The sequence below is a fragment of the Cornus florida genome, unplaced genomic scaffold, assembly GCF_030987335.1.
Source record: "Cornus florida cultivar Cherokee Brave unplaced genomic scaffold, ASM3098733v1 CherokeeBrave_3.0.0_Hap2_Chr11, whole genome shotgun sequence".
Lineage (NCBI taxonomy): Eukaryota > Viridiplantae > Streptophyta > Magnoliopsida > Cornales > Cornaceae > Cornus > Cornus florida.
In genome coordinates, this window is record NW_026775581.1 from 8073325 (window position 1) to 8083945 (window position 10621).

The 10621-nt window shown below is 36.6% G+C and overlaps 1 non-coding gene across 1 annotated transcript; it reads right to left on the bottom strand.

Annotated features, from left to right (window-relative positions):
- Positions 1-2301: 2301 nt before the first annotated feature.
- Positions 2302-2408, bottom strand: LOC132287297 (small nucleolar RNA R71). The gene has a single exon (XR_009472986.1). It is a non-coding gene; the product is annotated as a small nucleolar RNA R71 (small nucleolar RNA).
- Positions 2409-10621: the final 8213 nt, after the last annotated feature.

Here is a 10621-nt window from a genome sequence, read left to right on the forward strand (position 1 = left end):
AAGAACACCAAGGGAGGAGGATGAATTCAACCATGAAGAAAGCCCTTGAGGGTTGGATGACGACATCCATGAGTGGCTAAACTATTCTCTTGGGGTTAGAGATAGCCCTAAGCATGCCTTCTAGACTTTGATGCTTTGTGATTAGTGGGGATTTGTGTTGTAATTCTTGTTTTGACCTCATATTTATATAAATCTTGTTTCTACATGATTTGTGTAGTTTAATACTTCCAATTGATCTTTTAATTATATCCACATGTCTATGTATGCTAGAATGACTGTTCATGTGTTTTTCTCTACATTTTATGAAATTGATGCATGTCTATGTGTGTTGATATTATGAATCTAGTGATGGTCAAGGCATGGTGCTTAATTGATTATTCTTGTGGTTTATTTGATGGTTCATACTTATTTCTTAATGGATTGTGCCACATCCTTAATTTAATTAGTTTAATTTTCATGTCATTAGCATAGTTATAGTGTAATTGTTTTAATTTCCTAGATAGGTGGACAATCCATTCTTGTTTTTTGATGTTCCATACTTATGAGTACAAGTAGTATATTTCTCTAAATTCTTGAGTGTGCATTAATTGTGAGCTTATGGAAGGATTAATGGCTTAATTTGATATATTGTGCTATTCACTAGATTGATTAGATAATGTATACTTATTTGGCCATCCAAGTTTAATATTTCAATTAATGGCACACACTTCTTTTACAACATATAATCTCCCTAATTTATCAAATATTGAATGTTTAGAAAGGCAAGGCTTAGTGGTGAACTCTATGTCCCAAGAATCCTCTCTCATTTTCTATTCCTCATTTGTTTAGTTGTTTTACATTGCATTATTTTAGCTCAAATTGTACTATAACGCAACCAGCAAACTCCTCTTTTGATCATTCGACCTAATAATCCAACATTGATTCCGAAATACTTTGCTTTTCCCTTGGGATGATTCCTACTCACTCTTGCTATGTTAGTAGTAGTTAGTAGTGATAGTGGCATTTTACAAATTCAAACTTGGCCACATTTCATCACACACCGTGCTTTGGTGCATCGACGAAGGACACACCAAGTTTTGGCGCCGTTGCCGGGGATAAGCAACGCTGTATTTGGAATTAATTAGGAATTAGTACTCCTTTGATCTTGTTTTTACTTTATTTTACTTTATTTACTTATTGTATTTGTTCTTGATTGGCTAGGTACTTGGAGCCAAGGAAAGTGAGGCAAAAGAACTCGAAAGCAAAGAAGCAAATTAAGTTAAGCAAAGCATAAAAAGCTAAAAACAAAAAATAACAAAGCAAAGCAAGGCAAAAAGTTAAAAAATATTATGAAGTTGCTTAAGGACCCTTTGTGAGCTATTCTAACTTCCTTTGTTTAGTTAAATCGTCGGCCCACGTGGTGGCAATTCTTATTTTTATTAGTTTAATCGTTGGTCCGCATGGAGGCAATTTATTTTCTTGTATTTGTTGAAAGCATGGGAGTATGGGATCAATGTATGTGGAGGTTTGTTGTTGATTGACTTGTTGCGGAGGAGGAGTGTTTGTTACTTGCTATTTGTTGAGTTGTTGCTTGTTTTGATTGTGCATGCATGGTCGTAGGTCTTTGAATCCTACTCTTGTCCCACTAAATTTTAAAATTGAATCGGTTGTTCGTAATCCAAGGTGAATGGGTAATTTAAGTGACTCCATTTCGTCAATGGATAACCATAATGAGGACTATGTTGAAGACCTTGGTCACATCGACCAACAAGGCATTCTTCACCTAATGTGCATCAATTACATGATAATATTCAAGTACCATTAGGCATGCCTAGACCTTTCATTCCACAACAACAAGGACAAGTTCTAATTGGAATGCCAAGGCCATTTTTTGCACCACCCCCACCTCCCATTGTTTAAGCAAATCATGGGGCTCATGTGGAGCAACCAATTGTCAATCCTTTCCTCGCTTTAAGAAACCATTATGTGCCCAATGAGTATATTGCACCAACATGCATTCAACTCCCTCTATTTAGAGCACACCATTATGAGATTAAACCACAAACAATCCAAATGCTTCCTAATTACCATGGGCTACCAAATGAAGAACCTTATAAGCATTTGGATGAATTTCTTAAAGTGTGTTCCACTGTGAAATACACAGACATGTCGGAAGAAGTTTTGAGGTTAAAACTCTTCCTTTTTATCTTAAAAGATAAAGCAAAATATTGGTTTAACAATTTGAGACCTTTTTCTATAACTACTTGGGCAGAGATGTAGCAAGGGTTCTTGAAGAAGTACTATCCGGTGTCTAAGACCAATGCAATGAGAACTCCAATTCATGAATTCTCACAAGGGGATGGGGAAATGTTTCATGAAGCATGGGAATGATTGAACGATTTGGTTAGGAAATGTCCTCACCATGACATCCCTAAATGGCAATTAGTTCAATACTTCTTTGAAAGTTTGTCGGATAACCATAAGGGTATGGTTGATGCTTCTATGGGTGGTTCTTATCTAGATAAACATAAAGATGATGTGTGGCACTTATATGAGAGCATGAGTGAAAACTCAATGCATTGATCTTTATCACCTAAAAATGGTAGAAATGTAGGTGGAAGGAAGAATGTAGGCTTATATCAAGTTGATAGTTCTAATGATATAATCGCCGAAGTGAAGTCTTTATCCCAAAGGTTTGATTAATTTTTGATCAACCAAAATTTGGCCCATCAAGTGTCTTCCTCCCTTAATCATACTCATCATCCTTCCAATGAATCATGAATGACTTGTTCTAGTGTTTTGCATTCTACTTCCAATTGTCCTCATGGATATGCGCAAAGTGAACACCATGAGCAAGTAAATGCCGTTTTTGTTAACCAAGGGAATAATCCATATGGCACTCACTATAATCCAAGGTGAAGGAACCATTCAAATTTTTCTTGGAAAAGCTAAATGGAAGGCTCAACCCTCCCCAAAGTATTTTCCAAAGCAAGTATGTTCCACCCCCTATGCAAAGCCAAGGTTCCCAAGGTTTTCGTTCATTTGACCAAGCATCAAATGGAAATCAATTTTCAAACTCTCATTTTCCAAACCAATCATCATATTCTCAAGGTAATTCAAGAAGTCCCGCATTTGAAGAGAAAATTTTATCCGCTTTGGGTACTTTAGAGGCAAATACTCAATTATTTCATTCTCACTCCTAATCAATTGCAAAGCTAGAAACCCAAGTTGGGCAAATAGCTAGCACGTTGAATGCAAGAGAGAAAGGGAAAATGCTTTTGAATCCCCCACCGAAGCAATAATTCATTGTGGAGACTAATTCCTCTTTGGAAGGTCATACACTTGAAAATGTGAATGCGGGGACCACTTTGAGAAGTAGAAGAATTATTGACAACTAAGTTGGTAAATCCAATGAAGAGAGTGAACCGGTACAACCTAATGTTGACACCCGTCCTTTTTCGTATCCCATTCCCCCTTCATTGAATGTGAAAGACCCCATTGTTGAGAATACTTCAAAGAATGTTTTTGAAAAAGCTTTTGAGCCTAAGGCTCCATTTTCGGATTCTTTAAAAGCATCCACCTCTCTTAAAAGGCAACAAAGCAAAGCTAATGAAATCATTGATGTGTTTAGGCAAGTAAAAATCAATCTTCCTCTCTTGGATGCAATTCGACAAATTTCGGCTTATTTTAAAGATCTTTGCACCCTTAAGAGGAAAAACAAAAGCCAAGCATCGAGAAAAGTTGTTTTAACCGAACAAGTAAGCTCTATCTTGCAACACAACATCCTCCTAAAATTTAAAGACCCTGGTTCACCAACTACTTCATGCACTATTGGTGATCATGTCATTAATCGGGCTACTTCTGGGAAAGAGTTTAAGCCTAGAGTTAAAGAGCCATGCTTTTTGTCTGGGTTCGAAAGATTTCTTCACAATATGTTTATCATGAAAAGCTTTGGTTCTTTCTTTGTAAAGTTTGGCATTATCATAAGCATTATGTCTCAACTTTTCTAACTCATTCAATTGAAGTAAACGATTCTCTCCGGCTTTGTTAAGGTCAAAATTGAGTTTTTTAACTGCCCACATAGCTTTATGCTCTAGCTCAACTGGAAGATGGCAAGGCTTTTCATATACAAGTCTATAAAGAGACATGCCAATGAGAGTCTTATATGCCGTCCGGTAAGCCCACAAAGCATCATTCAATTTGCGTGACCAATCTTTCCGGGTTGTGTTTACTGTTTTCTTAAGAATTTGTTTTATTTCCCGGTTTGACACTTATACTTGCCCACTTATTTAAGGATGGTAGGGGGTGGCGACTTTATGAGTAACGGAGTATTTGAGAAATAATTGCCTCAAGAATTGATTGCAAAAATGCTTTCCTCCATCACTTATTATTGCTTTTGGCATACCAAAACGAGTAAAAATGTTCGATTTAATGAATTGAACAACCACGGAGTGGTCATTTGTTTTGCTAGCACAAGCCCCCACCCACTTGGAAACATAATCAACGGCAAGTAGAATGTATTGAAAACCATAGGACATAGGAAAAGGACCCATGAAATCAATGCCCCAAACATCAAAGATTTCTACCATAAGAATATTTGTCAAGGGCATCATGTCTCTTCTTGACATCGATCCCATCTTTTGACACCGGTCACACTCCTTGCAAAAATTATAGGCATCTCTATGGATGGTGGGCCAAAATAGCCCACTTTGAAGAACCTTCAAGGCAGTCTTCTATGCACTAAAATGACCACCACATGCAAGGGTATGGCAAAACATGAGGACACTTAGCACTTTACTCTTCGGAATGCACCTTCTCATAATTTAATCTAAACAATATCGAAAGAAGATGGGATCTTCCCAATAGTATTTTCGGATGTTGGTAAAGAAACGATTCTTTTCTTGCCTTGACCAATTAGTTGGACGCTTACTAATTGCCAAAAAAAATCACAATGTCAGTAAACCAAGGCATTTATCCATTGGAAATTTGGAAGAGTTGTTCATCCAGAAATGAATTATGAATTGGTGGGCTTGGGGAAGATTCTACCATCAATGTTGAAAGATGATCAACAACCACATTTTCGATGCCTTTTTTATCCTTGATTTCGAAATCAAATTCTTAAAGAAGCAAAATCCATCTTATTAGACGAGGTTTAGTTTCTTTCTTAATCAAAAGGTGCCTCAAAGCAGCATGATCAGAATAAACAATGACTTTTGACCTTAAGAGGTAAGACCGGAATTTATCAAGAGCATACACTATGGCATGTAATTCTTCTCGGTAGTGGAATAATTCAATTGAGCTCCCGAGAAAGTATTGTTTGCATAGTATGTGGTGCATGGAAGTTTACCTACCCTTTGTCCCAAAACTGCTCCCATTGCATAGTCAGAAGCATCACATATAATTTCAAATGGTAATGACAAATTGAGAGGTTGCATGATGGGAACAGATGATAATAAACCATTGAGTGTATGAAAAGTATCTAGGCATGCTTGATCAAAGACAAAAGGGGTCTCCTTGGTGAGAAGATTTTACAAGGGTCTAGCAATTTTGCTAAAGTCTTTGATGAAACAGCGGTAAAAGCCGGCATGACCTAGAAAGGAGCGGATCTCTCTTACTATAGAAGGTGGAGGAAATTTAGAAATAAGCTTAACTTTTACTTTATCAACCTCAATACCTCTTTTTAAAATGACATGTCCCAAAACAATCCCCTCTTAAACCATGAAATGTCTCTTTTCCCAACTAAGAACGAGGTTTATTTGGCGACATCTTTTAAGCACCAAAGACAAATTTTTATGGCATGTATCAAAAGAAGACCCAAAGACCGAAAAATCATTCATAAAAACTTCTAGATACTTTTCCACCATATCCGAGAAAATTGACATCATACACCTTTGGAATGTGGCGGGGGCATTGCACAAACCAAATAGCATTCGTCTATAGACAAATGTGCCAAAAGGATAAGTAAAAGTGGTTTTCTCTTGGTCTAAGGGGTCAAGCGCTACTTGATTGTAACCCGAATAGCCATCAAGAAAGCAGTAATATTGTTGCCCAGCCAATCTCTTTAGAATTTGATCAATAAATGGCAAAGGAAAGTGATCATTTCTAGTGGCGGCATTTAATTTTCGATAATCAATGCATACACGCCATGAATTGGCGGTATGCTTAGAAATTGCCTCATATTTTGAATTTCTAAGTACTGTAATCCCCGATTTCTTTGGAACTACTTGAGTTGGACTCACCCATTTGCTATCAGAGATTGGATAAATTATACTGGTATCTAAGAGCTTAACAACTTCCTTCTTTACTACCTCTTTCATGTTTGGATTCAATCTCCTTTGGGCATTTCTAAAAGGTTTCTCATCCTTTTCCATAAGAATGCGATACATGCAAATGGAAGGGTCAATTCCTTTTAGATCCACCACACTCCATCCAATAGCTTCCTTATGTTCTTTAAGCATATTTAAAAGATCATTCTCTTGGTCTTCTTCAAGACTTGAAGAAATGATGACCGGAAGAGTCTCTTTCGGACCTAAGAATGCATACTTAAGATTAGAAGGAAGAGTTTTAAGCTCAAGAGTGGGTGGGGAGATTAAAGATGGAACTGATGGAGTGCTAGAGAGTGGAGGAAGAGGTTCTTTTGGAACTTTCCAAGGTAGAAAATCCAAGATCACAGTGGATTCCATTAAATTGCTTATTTCACTCATTGATCCCTCATTGTCGAATCCATAATTCCCATACATTTCAAGGAAACAAGATGCAAGAGGATCCTCGGAAAGGAGAGATAAAAGATTGTCCTTGGTTGGTTTTTTTTATAATCATGGAAAGGATGGACTCCTTAACAACTTCATCCAAGAAATCTATGAGACAACACTCATCTTCATCTATAGGATGTTGACTTGCAATGAAAACATTAAGCTTAACCATCATGTTATCAAAAGAAAGGTCCATAACCCCGGATCTACAATTAATTGTTGCATTTGTGGTGGCAAGAAATGGCCTTCCCAAGATGATTGGGATGTGGTTGGTAGGGTTGGCAACTGGTTCAGTATCAAGAACCACAAAACAACCGAGAAATAGAACTTGTCAACCTTGATGAGTATGTCCTCAACCATGCCCTTAGGTGTTTTGATGGATCTATCGGCTAATTGAAGCACCACCGAGGTTGGCTTCAAATCATTTAAACCTAGTTGGACATATACGGAGTAGGGAATCAAATTAACACTCGCTCTTAAGTCAAGAAGAGCTATACGAACTTCATGGTTTCAATCAAACATTAGATGGTCGTAGCACCAGGATCTTTGAACTTAGGTGGAGTGTTATGTTGAATGATGGAACTCACTTGCTCTGTGAGAAACACTTTTTTAGGGCATTGTCCCTTGTTCTTTCTCTTTTGTGTGCAAAGATCTTTTAAATTTTTTGCATAAGGTGGAATTTGCCTAATTGCATCCAAGAGGGGAAGATTTATGTTAACTTGTTTAAACACTTCCATCATGTCGTGGATTTTTCCTTCTTGCCTCCCAAAAGGTGAAGTCTCTCTCAAAGCATATGGAAATGAAGCTTTTGGCTCATAAGATTTTGCAAGTTGAGGAGATGATGAAGAAGATTGAGAATTCTTATTAGGACCATTTTCATCTAAGGAAGTAGGAATATGATTAGAAACGGGACGGGTGCTAACTTTGGGTTGCCCTAGTTCACTATCTTCACTTGGTTTTTCAACCCTATTATCAATTTGCCTATCACTTCTCAAAGTGGTAATTGCTTGCACTTAATCTTGGGAAGGGCACCCTAATGTAGGGTTTGCTTCCACAAAGTATTGGGCTTTTGGGTTCCGTTCAGGTTGGCTAGGTAGTTTACCAATTTCTCTCATATTCAATGAATTAGCTATCATCGCAATTTGGGATTTGAGCTTCAATATTGATTGAGAATGAGAATGCAACAATTTAGTGTTTAATTCCAAACTACCCAAAGCCACCAAAACCTTATCTTCAAATGTGGAATGACTAGAAAGTGCATGAGGATGATGAGAGCAAATTTGAGAATTATAAGCTTGAGGATGAGAGTAGTGATTCATTCTTTGATGATAAGAAGAAAATGAAACAAATCCTTGAGAAATTTCATTTCTTTGATGAGGGGGAACATACTGACTTTGAAGAATTTTAACTTGAAAAGGACTTGAATTGTCACTCCACATCGAAACATAAACATTTGAATAAGGGTGAGCAAATGTGGCAATGACTTGTTCATAGTGTTCATCAAATACATGTCAATGGGGACAATTGAAAGTAGTATGCAACACACTTAAACATGTCATGCAAGGCTCATAAGAGCGATAAAGATGATGATTATGAAAATGAGATGATTGAGTTGCCGATTTTTGACTCAATATAAATTAATCAAGTTTTTGAGTGAGAGTTTTGACCTCAGCAACAATCTCCATCGGACTTTCAATTTGACACACTTTCAAATTTTTCTTTTTTTCAATAGAAACATGACTCAACCAAGAAGTGTGAGATTTATGCAATGAATTTTCACATTTTTTTTTTTTAAAAAAAGGTGCCAAACATCATCTTCATGTTTCCCAAAATATGAACCTCCACATGAAGTATCAACTATATACTTGTGAGTGTCGGATAGGCTTTCACGGAAATATTGAACCACTTGCCATTTTGGAATGCCATGGTGTGGACATTTCCTTAGCAAGTCATTTAATCTTTCCCAAGCCTCATGCAAAAGTTCTCCTTCCTCGTGAGAAAATTCTTTAATGGCGGTCCTCATTGAATTGGTCAAGCTTATGGGGTAAATTTTTTTTCAAAAATTCATTTTGCATTTGTATCCAAGAAGTTATTGAATTTGCCCCCAAATTGTTGAACCAATGTTTCGTCTTATTTTTAAGAGTGAAAGGGAAGAGGAGCAAACTAAGAACTTCTTCCAGGACATTCATGTACTTTACGGTGGAACATATTTCAAGAAATTCATAAAGATGTTTATATGGTTCTTTATCAGCTAAGCCATAGAAAAGTGGACACATTTGAATAGTCTCGGGTCTAATTTCATATTGATCGGCCCCAAAATTAGAAAGCATGATACAAGTTGGTATATGGTATTCATGGAAATTATAATGATCACGAAGGATCATTGGAGGAATTAGAGCTTGAACTCCGGGAGGAAATTGGTCGAAAGGAAATGTTCTATGAAATTCGGGTCTAAGTAACCAAGATTACCCTCTAGATTTTCCATTGGAGTGGCTAAGATGAATGATGGGTAAATGACCGCACAAAACTTAAGCAACATACCAACAAAAACAACAAAATCAAGCACTTCTTCTTCGCAACACAAAACAATCAACAACCATCCTCCACATACATTGATCCCATACTCCCATACTTTCAACAATATGCAAGAAAAATAAATTACCTCCACGCGGGCTCACGATTTATCTAGGAAATTAAAACTTGCAACCACGCGGGCCGAAGATTTAACGAGAAAGAGAGAAAAAAGCTCACAAATGGTCCTTAAGCAACTGCAAATTTATTTTCATTTTTTCTTTGCCTTGCTTTGCTTTGTATTTTTTTTTTTTTTAGCTTTTTATGTTTTAGCTTAGCTTAGCTCGCTTACTTCTGCTTTAGAATCTTTTTGCTTCACTTCCCTTGGCTCAATGCACCTAGCCAATCAAGAACAAACACAATAAGTAATGAAAGTAATATAAAAATAAAGACAAGATCAAAAGAGTACTAATTCCTAATTGGTTGCAAAATACGGCGTTGCCTATCCCCGGCAATGGCGCCAAAACTTGGTGTGTCGGGGTCGTGTGCACCACCAAATTGGTGTTGTGATATGTGGCCAAGTTTGAATTTATAGAATGCCACTACCACTATTAACTAAAATATAACAAGAGTGAGTAGGGATCGTCCTAAGGGAAAGGAAGCGTGTTTTGGAATCAATTATTGGATTAGTAGGTCAAATGATCAAAAGAGGGGTTTGATTTGATTAAACTATGGTTCAATTAAAATAATGCAAGTAAATGACAATCTAGAATTAGAGAAAGATAAATGAGAGAGAGAGAGGTCTTGGGGCTTAGAGTTCACCACTACGCTTCACTTCACCAAACACTAGCAATTGTAAATTAATGGGAATATTCAAGTTGTAAAATGTGTGTGTGTGTGTGTGTCACTAATTTAAAGCTAAGCATGGATGGCAAATAAGTATAAATTGTCTAGTCAATCTAGTAAATAACACAACCCATCAAATGAAATCGATAACCATTCAATTAAAACACAATTAGTGCACACACAAAAATCTAGAGAAATGTACTCTTTGCACTCATAAGTATGGAACATCAAACAATAAGAATCGATTGTCCACCTATCTAAGAAATTAAATCAATTACACTATAACTAAGCTAGTGACATGAAAATTAAGCTAATTAAACTAAAGGTGTGGCACAATCCATCAAGAAATAAGTATGAACCATCAAATAAACCACAAGAGTAGTCAATTAAGCACCATGTTTTGACCATCACTAGATTAACAACATCAATACACATAGATATGCATCAATTTCATTAAATCTAGAGAAAAACATATGGACATTCATTCTAGCATACATAGACATATGGATAGAACTAAATGATCAATTGAAAGC